The 11,239-nt window shown below is 38.9% G+C and overlaps 1 pseudogene; it reads right to left on the bottom strand.

Annotated features, from left to right (window-relative positions):
• On the bottom strand, positions 4,325 to 7,857 carry LOC104738540 (annotated as a pseudogene).

Below are 11,239 nucleotides of genomic sequence, written 5' to 3'. Positions count from 1 at the left end.
AGAAATTGATTCGATTGTCAGCGTTACATTATCCTGGGGGATTAAACCCGCATGCGTCTTCAGATTATTACCTGACTCCATCGCAGTAGTGCAAGAATGGAGACCAAAAGACTCTTCCATTGGATCAGCTCTTTCGTTGGTAGTACAATCACCTGAAAATTAGGCCATCTTCAGTAATGTGTCTATTATACAAAAATGGAGGGAGCTTCATACAGTACCATTTGAAACAAGTATTTTATCAACTCCTTCTGAGCCCGGCGGTCTTGAACTACTGCTTGATTGTTCATCTTTAGCTGCCTTGTCCTTAAAACCCTGCTTAGCTTCATCCACTTCTTTCAGTGACTGGTTTTCAAGTTCGGTAGCTTCTGTCCCTTGACCACCGTGTTGTTTATGTAACTTGGTTTTAGCATATTTTTCCTGCTGTACTTTGATGTTTCGGTATATATGAGGACGTATTCCCACTTTAGCTGTGTGTGTTAGCACGTTGACCTAATTCAAGTTCATAGAAGAAATAATCTCACAAGTAAAAGGGAAAGAGTGGACAGCTCAGTTTCAGTAAAATAATCAGAGTTTGATCACCTCAGAAAGTACAATTTCATGGTTTATTTTCAAGAATAATTAAGAAAGTATGATAAAAGATTGGTGCACATACCGCGTCAGAAATATCACAATGTAGCTTTGTCACAGAATCTCCTCTACCAAGCTCATCAGGGAAACCATAAGCAATGTAGGTCTTGGGTCCAAGATCTGGCTTCAAGGATTTTTCTGGAAGTCTTGTTGCGAGATTTAGGATACCAGACTTTGGGTCAGTGTAATCAAAGAAGGGCAATGCAGCAATAAACTCAGCATTGTGTCTTGGAAGGCGCTTTTCAAATAAAGTTGATGGAGGCCAATCCTTTAATTTCAACATTTCTGGCCAACCATTCTTATGCATTCGGCCTTTTAAGTAGCCATCAAAAAACTGGTGTATATTTATTTCAACCTACAAGAGAAAGTGATGGTAATGAGCATATACTTCTTAAAAGACTAATACATCAAGAAGCACATAGAAAGGGTTTGACTGACCTCACACCAGTCCAAGCAATCCAAAGCTCTCACGCTTTTTGCCTCTTCTTTACATTCAACCTTTGGATCTATTTCCCTACAAGCCCTCCACATAACCATTGGTTCCAAACTTAGTCCAGATGTCTTCTCAAGAACATTTCTGACTATCACAGGTTCTGCTCTCATCCAATGCGACTGAAAATGAGCAATATCCTCTTCAGCCAGATCAACAGCATTTGGTGAGTATAAGAAGTTATCATGAGCATTCTTCCTAGACGCCGCCTGCCTTCTAACAGAATCAGCATTGATAGTGCATGAGGAACATTCATGAGAAATATTCACATCTGGTGGCCTAAACTGCAGAGTAACTTCCTCTGCATCTGTTATCATTTTTTTAACCCAATCAGTTTTGCATAAGCGTTTCAACTCAAGTGTTGAAGTACCACAACCACCACATTCTTCCGGAGGGCATGGAATGCTTCCGTCTGAATTAAGCTTCCAGTTAGAGAAATCCAGTGGGATTCCAAATTCATATTCTGTATTTTTTCTCTCTTGATTATAGAATCCCTCTCTTAGTTCCTTACAGCAAGAAAGACATATATCACATGAACATTTTGGGTTCGGGCAGCTTCTGTGAAAATTTGCAATGGATGTGCGGCAGAGATCACTGACGTACAGGGATAAAGAGGTTGTAAGCAACAAAGGAAAGAAGTTGTAAGCAAATAAGGAAACAGAGAAGTTACAGTTCAAAGAAACCGATTTACAAATGTGTTTCTATAAATGGCTAATTAAAACTTTGTCATGTTTATTTAATATGCAACGTCTTCACTCGCTCTGATATAAAAAGAACTAATGATACCCAAATGTATTCTAACAACCCTAATCTTCCTCGGGCATATGAGAGTAATAAGGATGAAAACACCTCTGTGCCCACTGATTCACATGTGAAGATTTTTTGCCTTCAAATGAAAGTACAGAAAAAAGGAGAAATGTAGAAAGGTCATAATCTTATTAACCACCTACAAATCAAGTGAATCTACCCCAAATCATTCCTCTGAATTGTTCCATTAATTTAAAATTTTGATTGCTATCAGTGCTGCCCACTCAATAATAGCTTTGTCCGCAGAAACAGAGGTATGAGATTGGCATCTTGAAGTAGGAGCAATGAACCTTCCTCTGGAGGTAATCTTTTGTAGGTATATTTGGTACCAACTTCTTCTGCCTGACTTTATTAAAAAAGTCTGAAGCTTTGTTATTGGGACGGATGGAGGGCAGACCCTCCATATGCTTAAAAGACACCAAAAACATCACATGGTCTGGTGTGTTTTGGATCAGTAAAATACTCTGCCCTTGTTATTCATCCAATGGGTTCAGATCCTTTAGGATGGCGGACCCTCCATATGCTTAAAATACCCTTGATCGAAACTTCTTGAAAACCATATTGGACTCCTTCAGACACACCAATCTCATATCAACTATCGAAAGTTACTCCACAAGAGATTTACTCTATCCCCAAAGATACCCGAAAGTATCCCAGCAAGGCGTAGAACCCTTGTCCCCAAAGATTTACTCGGTCACATTCTCACATCTTCTTCACATGTGAAGATTATTTATAATCAAATGACAATACAAAAACAGAAAAAACTACTTGATAAGATGATTAAGATCATAATCTCATCAGTCACCTACCAATCAAACAACCGTGATTAGTCCCTTAAATTTCTCCTTTTATCGTTTAACAATTCTATTGCGATCACACATCTCATGAAACTGGTGATGATAAACACTACATGAGATATTGCTCTCCCTACGGTGATGATAAACACTACAAGAAACATTGGTTTATCCTCTAGATGAAAAACCAGCCAAGAAGTAAGGAAAAAGAAGCAAAGGAGGCCCCCGAGGATTTGAAAATTTACCAGTAAATGCGTTCACTTAGGTCAAGTTTGCACCTAGTAATATTAGATTCTGTAACAGGGGTTCCTAGAATGAAACAGGTCCGTGAGTGAGTGGAAAATAGAAACAGGAAACAAATGAGAGAGGATAGCACAAGTGAAGAAGACATACCTCTAATTGTTGTCTCAATCTCTAGTTCACGGTTCTGCTCCGTATAAACATCCTTAAGAACTGGGAGAACTTTAAATAATAGGTACTGCAACTGTCTGAACTTGACACTTGTATCTTTTTCACTTCGTGGCTGAGATTCAGTAAAAAATAAAATAAAAATCCAAAATGAAGGAGACATAACATCTAAGTAGATTTCACAAGAAAACAGTTATTAACCTTGACAACCAAAGGCAAGCGCAAACAAGCTCTGCAATTGCAATTCTTCATACAGAATGGACAAGCAGCTCTAACATCCTCAGCAGTTCTTTCTGAATACCTATTATTCAGATTTTCAAGATTCAATATAGTTTGAAATCAAAAACTCTCCGGACTGGATTAGAATAGTAATAAGGAGTTACCATCTCTTGATGCAGTCATAGCAGTACTTCTTGTTACACTTTGAACAGAAGATAAGATCAGCCTCACTCGTCAAGTTCTTACAATGATGACACGTCAAACCCACATGCTTTCTCGTTCCATCAGACTTAACCACATCCTGTGTCTATTTCAAAAACATGTTCTCAATTACGTTTTCGTCTTTCAAATCCCAAATCCAAGCAAACACTGTAAACAGTACAAAGAAAGTAAGTAACCTTATCCGGAGTAGATGTAGATCGATTTGAAACCTCTCCGTCATCTAATTTTCTTCTTCCCCTTCCCCTTCCCCTTCCCCTTCCTCTTCCTCTTCCTCTTCCTCTCCCTCTCCCGATAGGGGGACCTTCGCTCACAGCAACATCTTTCTCTTTCTTCCTCTCCTTACGAACGTTTTCAGATCTCCCGTCATCGACTAACTCGTCGGAGTCTCCTGATCTGATTCGCTTCCCATTCCTATCCTCCATCGGCGCGGCAAAGAAGCGATGCACCACCGGAGTATACGTTTTATTTCACTGAGCTATCTCTATCGAATCGATCGCCATCATTGGGAGTATCATCATCATCAAAAGGTTAAAAAAATAATAAAAATAAAAAAAGAGGAGAGTGACGTGGCAGCAATCCAAAGGTTAGTATGGCTTTTAAATTTCGGATCTGATGGCTGCTGCTACTTCGTGCTCCGTACGCGTTTATTAATTACTTTTTTTTTTCCTTGGTAAATGGAACAATTCCTTACTTTTTTTGAAATTTTGACTTTTCTTTACTTAATTTTTTTTCGTTTTCTTACCAGATTTGATTTAATCAATTCTTTTGAAAAACAGTTAGTAAAAAAGATTTGGTTTCAACACTCTCTCTAATGGGCTTTGGGTCTTGGCCACTTTTTTCTTTTTTTTTTTCTTGACCTTTTTCCTTATATAACTAACTTATATGTCAATGTCTAATTCTGTATATGACTTACTAAACTATATGTTGTCTCTTGTGAAGGGGCATACAAGTTTTGTGTGTCTTTGATGTCAAGAAAAGTGATGTGGTGATATTTGAACATACTTGGTGGTGTTTCGGTTTTGATTTCGAGTACTTTTTGATTTGGTTTCACGAAACCTTAGTTTAGAAATTTACTTTTTAACATCGCCTTCTAGATTTCATTATAGCAGTCAAAAAACAATTTATCCCCGTTACAGACTGGTTTTTGGGGTTTCACAAGCATTGGTAAGTTTGACCTTTTCTTCTGTTAGCATCACTGAGCTGTAAAGTTTTCCAGTAGATCATTTGCTTCTTGTATGGCTGAGCTCACAGCATGTAGCACCATTCTCTTAAGCTGCAATGCAGTGACAAGAGAAGTAAAAGGAAATCAACAAACAATAAGCTCATACTAGACCTTTCTTTGGCTTTTATATTCTAGACGTTCTCATGTTATTCATAATATTCAGAGTCATAATAAAATATCAAAAGTACCTCTAATTTATCTTCCTTGAATCTGTGGTCATTTGGTAATCTCCGGAACTCTTGTGCTAGCCCAAGGCATTCTTCTACGCTCTCAGGAGCCACAAAACCTAGTGCCACCTTTATGCAAGACTGAAAAAACAGTTTGCTTTTTGTTTACAAAGTGCATATATAAAGAATGCGGATGAAACAATAAATTATGCAATTTCTTGCCTGTCTATTCCTCACTTGGTAAGGACAACCTGCAGGTATGAAAACAGCTTCGCCGAGGTGTTGCTCAAAGGTCCATGGCTCTATTTCTGCATATGAATAAATATACATCAACCGTTTGCCATTTAGACTTGTAAAACTGCACAGTGCAGACCGAAATCTTACCGTATTCCTCCTTCAGCTGTTTCTTCTGACATTCACTCAAGAACATAGTCTGGTCATGGATTGGGTGATCTACCTGAAATAAATACAGAAGAAATTTTTTCAGATTGCATGCATTAGTGACCGTATCAATACGAATCATTCACAAGAGATGTATGTGATGATACATACAGTATTCACAGGTTGGTTATCGAAGTGACGAAACTCATGCGTGTGCCTTTTTAGATACTGAATAAGTTTTGGAACATCCTCTCTACGAAAGATATCCCAAACAGCACCACCATGCCCATCCTTTAACCTCTCATGTATAGGTTTTTCACTTGTACACAAAACAGGTTGTGGGAGATTCTCCTCTGTATCCTCCCACGGAGGAGTTGAAGGAAGGTTTGGCATCATTAGTCCAGTACTCTCCACAGAGGAATCATCTTCTCTTTGGTAGTTTGGAGATAATCTCTCTCTCTTCAAACAGATGTCATAATGATTCTAAGTCGGCAATGGAAGGAAGTGTTGGCATCATTAGTCCATTTTCCACGGAGTGATCATCTTCTCTTTGGTATGTTGGAGATAATCTCTCAGTCTTCAAACATATGTCATTGTCATTATGATTCTTGTTAGCGATCGATTCGTTTGTCAGTGACACATTCTTCGGAGGAATTAAACCCACATGCGCCTGTGGATCATTACCTGAATCCATAGCAGGAGTGCAAGAATATAAACTAGAAGAGCCTTCCATAGTATCAGCTCTTTCGTTGGTAGTACAATCACCTGAAAATTAGGCGAATCTTCAGTAATCTGTCTAAAATATATAAAAATGGGAGGGAGCTTCTTGCTATACCATTCGAAACAAATATTTTATCAACTTCGTGTGAGCCCAAAAGTCTCGAACTGCTATTTGATTGCTCTCCATCAGCTGCCTTGTCCTTTAAACCCTTTTTTTTCTTCATTTAGTTCTTTCAGTGACTTGTTTTCAAGATCACTGGCCCCTGTCCCTTGATCACCACATCGTTTATGTAATTCGGTTTCTGCATATCTTCTCTGTAGTAGTTCTTCTATGTTTTGGTGTCTATGGGGAGGTATTTCAACTTTAGTTGTATGTGTCAGCACATTTACCTAATTGAAGTTCATAGAACATTTACTTAATCGCAAAAGTAAAAGGGAAAGAGTAGACAGCTCAGTTTCAGTATGATACTCTTTTAATAAGAGTAAGAACACCTCAGAAGGTACAATTTTATGATTTAGCTAGATTTATGTCTCTGAAGAAGAATTAAAGTATGAAAAAGAATTGGTGTAGATACCGTGTCAGATATATCACAATGTAGCTTTGTCACAGAATCTCCTCCATCAAGCTCTTCATGGAAACCGTATGCAATGTCTGTCTTGGGTCCAAGATATGGCTTCCAGGATATTTCTGGAAGTCTTGTTCGAGATTTAGGATACCAGACTTAGGATCAGTGTAATCAAAGAAAGGCAATGCAGCAATAAAGTCAGCATTATGCCTTGGAAGGCGCTTTTCAAATAAAGTTGAGGGAGGCCAATCTTTCAATTTCAACATTTTTGGCCAACCATTCGGATGCATGCGGCCTTTTAAGTAGCCTTTAAAGAACTGATGAATATCAGTTTCAACCTACAAGAGAAAGGGATGGTAATGTGTATACTTCTTAAGAACCAATTACAGTATTAAAACACATAGAATGGAATTTTGACTGACCTCATACCAGTCCAAGCAATCCAAAGCTTTCACTCTTTTCGTCTCTTCTTTACAGTCAACCTTTGAATTCATGTCCCGACAAGCCCTCCACATAACCATTGGTTCCCAACTCAATCCAGATGTCTTTTCGAGAACATTTCTGACTATCACAGGTTCTCCTCTCATCCAATGCGACTGAAAATGAGCAGTATCCTCTTCAGCCAGATCAACAGCATTTGGTGAGTATAAGAAGTTATCCTGAGCATTCTTCCTAGACGCCGCCTGCCTCCTAATAGAATCAGCATTGATAGTGCATGAGGAGCATTCATGAGAAATATTCACATCTGGTGGCCGAAACTGCAGAGTAACTTCCTCTGCAACTGTTATCATTTTTTTAACCCTTTCAGTTTTGCATAAGCGAGTCAACTCCAGTGTTGAAGCACCACAACCACCATACTCTCTTGGAGGGCATGGAATACTACTGTCTGAGTTGTGCTTCCAATTAGAGAAATTCAAAGGTACATAGGACTTCGAATCTTTTCCTTGACTTGCTTGAGTTCCTCATTCATATCCCGTCCCTTGTGCATTTTTCTTTCCATCTCTCTCTGGATCGTGGAAGCGCTCTCTTAGTTCCTTGCAGCAAGAAAGACATACATCGCATGAACAGTCTGGGTTCGGACAGCTGTGAAAATTGGCAATGGACGTGTGGCAGAGATCACTGTTGTACAGGGATTAAAAGATTGCAGGAAAACAAGGAAACATAAGAGTTACATTCCTACTTTTCTTGTAAATGTCCTCAATGAGGACCACTCCTTTTGGTAATCAAAGTTCATCAGATGTTTAAAAAAAAAAAAGAGTTACAATTCAAAGAAATAGATCAACATATAAAGCTAATATAGATGGCTAACCCAAGATTCATTGAAAAATAAAAAAATATATTAAGAAGTATCCCAACAAGGTGCAGAACCATTCTTGTTGTCTTTCTTGGCTAAACCAAATGACTGAGTTCAAACTCCGGATCGACGCTTCTGCTAAACTCGGTTTCGACTTATCCGGGACCATTCACAAGAAGATAGTCAGAGATGTCATGGAGGCCTTTTTGTTATCCACTCCCGGTAAAGCCCTCGTAGAGGCAACGGTGGCTCCGGCGCAGAATGAGAGTGTTGCCGCTTCCGTTGGTGTTGAAGATGAACGCTTTACTTGTAAGGTTGCGACTTTACCTATTGAAATTGTTCTTCTATAGGTTTGACACCACTGTATCTGTATAGAGTAGACATTATATGATCATTGTTGGGTCTTTAACTGTAGTTACCGGAGAAGCGAAATGCGACGGTGCAAAAGTACAGAGGCCAAGCTTTTCTATCTATTGGTTCTCAAGAACATGGGAAGGCTTTTAGAGGTAATTTGAAACACACTTGGTTTCTTATCTTGACTCTGAATGCTATAAGTATTTTTTTTGATTGGTTTCAGGAAGCCATTGTTCGTTCTAGTTTATGCTTCTGTTTTGATTTTTGTTGTTAGTGTTTCCACTGCTGGAAGTTTCTTTTGCTCATTTATTTTATGGTTCTCTAATGGGGTTATGCTAAACATTTGGTTCCTCTGCCAATAATATCCTTGACTTACAGTATTACTTTAATGACTTCATGCTGCAACTGTTGTGCTGAAAAAGCTTTCATGTTTCTTCTTTATCAGGAGTACATTTGTCTACTAACCAATGGTCTGTGATCACTAAGAATTTTGCGGCAATAGAAGAAGGTATTAAGCAGTGCCAATCAAAATTGAAGTAAGGTTCATGCTCCCTGTCATTGCTTTCAGTGTTTATCTTCATATATTATGCTGGCCGCTTATCTTGATGTAAAACATTATGCAGATCTGAATTAACACAGAACGGAGATACTTCTGAGGCTGTGGATAAGAAGAACAGCTCTCACGGGTTTTTGTTGTTGTAAGCTTGAAGTAGCTTGGAGACCAAGCTAAGTATATTTAGGAGGATCTAAATATACATATCAAATTGTTAGTTTTACTTTCTTTAGGAGATATCTAAAGTTAGTTTTCCAAAAGTGTTATGTAAATAAAGTTTATATATGAGGAGGTGCTGAGGTGTAGCACAACTTATGAGAGATTAGAGAGATTAAGATTGCTTTAGTTTTGAGAAGTTTCTAAAGTAATAAACGAGAGTTATTCGTTATTCTTGTGTTTGTGTTTGATTCAATATTTGGTATTAGAGCTTATATTGAATCTCTACACACAACTTTTCTTTTTCTTTCTTGTTCGTGACTAAGCAAATCGGTTTAAGAGATATGGGTGAAATTGTTGCTATGACATCCATACCTAAGGAAATCGGTACTTCATCCCTTCAATGTCCAATGCTTACCACAACCAACTATACAGTGTGGGCCATGAAGATGACGATAGTGCTGCAAGTGAACAAAGTCTGGGAAACAATCAAAACAGGGGAAGCAGAGGCCGATAAGATTGACCTAGCCAAAGCTCTCCTGTTCCAATCTATTCCGGAAAATCTGATTTTACAAGTTGGAAATCTTGTTACTCCTAAGGAGGTTTGGGATGCGATCAAGTCATGATACGTTGGAGCTAAAAGAGTAAAAGAGGAGAGGCTGCAAACACTGATGTCGGATTTCGAGAGAATGAAGATGAAGACTACAGACACGATCGATGATTTCGTGGGAAGGTTGTCAGAGCTTGCATCAAAAATGAGTGCTTTGGGCGTATCCATTGAAGAGTCTAACTGGTTAAAAAATTCCTCAATAGCTTACCAAGGAAGAAGTACATTCATATTATAGCAGCCTTGGAACAAGTTCTTGATCTTAACAAGACAAGTTTTGTGGACATAGTCGGTCGACTAAAGACATACGAGGAGAGGATTCGTGATGAGGAAGATCAAGAAGATGATCAAACGAAAATTATGTATGCCAACAATTATCAAGAGGGTTATGACCAAGGACGTGGAAAGGGTGCTAGAGGTGGACGGTTCTCAGGTCGAGGAAGAGGACGAGGTTGCAACAATTACCAAAACAGAGACAAGTCGCAGATTGTTTGTTACCGATGTGACAAGAATGGTCACTATGCCTCAAATTGTCCGTACAGGTTACTTAAACTTCAAGAAATTCAAGATGGTGCTGAATCTGATACTCAAGATGCAGAGGAGCTGCTAATGCATGAGGTGGTGCTTCTCAATGAGAAGAAGATCAAGCCACGTGATTACGAAGCCAAAACGGAGGGAGATAATGTGTGGTATCTGGATAACGGAGCCAGTATTCACATGACTGGAAACCGAACTACTTTACCAAACTTGATGAGACAGTCACGGGGAAGGTGAGGTTTGGTGACGACTCAAGAGTCGATATAAAAGGGAGAGGTTCTGTTCTTTTTATCACCAAGTTGGGTGATCTGAAAATTCTGGCTCAAGTCTACTGGATACCTGATCTCAAGAGTAATATTCTCAGTCTTGGACAAGCTACGGAGATAGGGTGTGAAGTTAGGATGAAGGACAATTATCTAACACTGCATGATCGCGATGGGAAGCTCCTAGTAAAGGCAAACATATATCAAAACAGACTTTATAAGGTCCGTATGGAAGCTGAAAGTAACTGCCTGCAAATTAAGGTAACTGATACCTCTACAAGGTGGCATAAGAGACTAGGTCGTGTCAATCTCAGGACATTAGAATCGATGGTGAAGAGAGAACTAGTCATTGGAATGCCAAACATGAGTTTTGTTAAGGAGACGTGTGCATCTTGTTTGCTTGGGAAGCAGACGAGAAAGATGTTTCCCAAGGCAACCAGTTTTAGAGCTGAAAAACCTCTTAACTTGATCCATGGAGATCTTTGCGGTCCGATTACACCTGCCACAGCTGCACAGAATAAGTATATATTTGTGCTCATTGATGATCACTCTCGGTACATGTGGTCACTACTTTTGAAAGATAAGAGTGACGCATCTGATGCATTCAAACGTTTTAAAGCCCGCGCTGAGAAAGAAATTGGAACAAAAATCAAGGTGTTTCGAACAGACAGGGGAGGTGAGTTTGTATCCTTTAAGTTCATACGATTTTGTGAAGAATCTGAGATCCAAAGACACTTGATTGCTCCCTACTCGCCACAACAGAACAGTGTTGTAGAAAGAAGAAACATAACCTTGCTTGAAATGACGAGAAGCATTTTAAAACACATGGATGTTCCTAATTATCTTTGGGGA

The sequence above is a fragment of the Camelina sativa genome, chromosome 13 (genome assembly GCF_000633955.1).
Source record: "Camelina sativa cultivar DH55 chromosome 13, Cs, whole genome shotgun sequence".
Taxonomy (NCBI): domain Eukaryota; kingdom Viridiplantae; phylum Streptophyta; class Magnoliopsida; order Brassicales; family Brassicaceae; genus Camelina; species Camelina sativa.
Note: the sequence above shows the minus strand (reverse complement) of the source record. Positions and strands in the feature narration are given on the sequence as shown.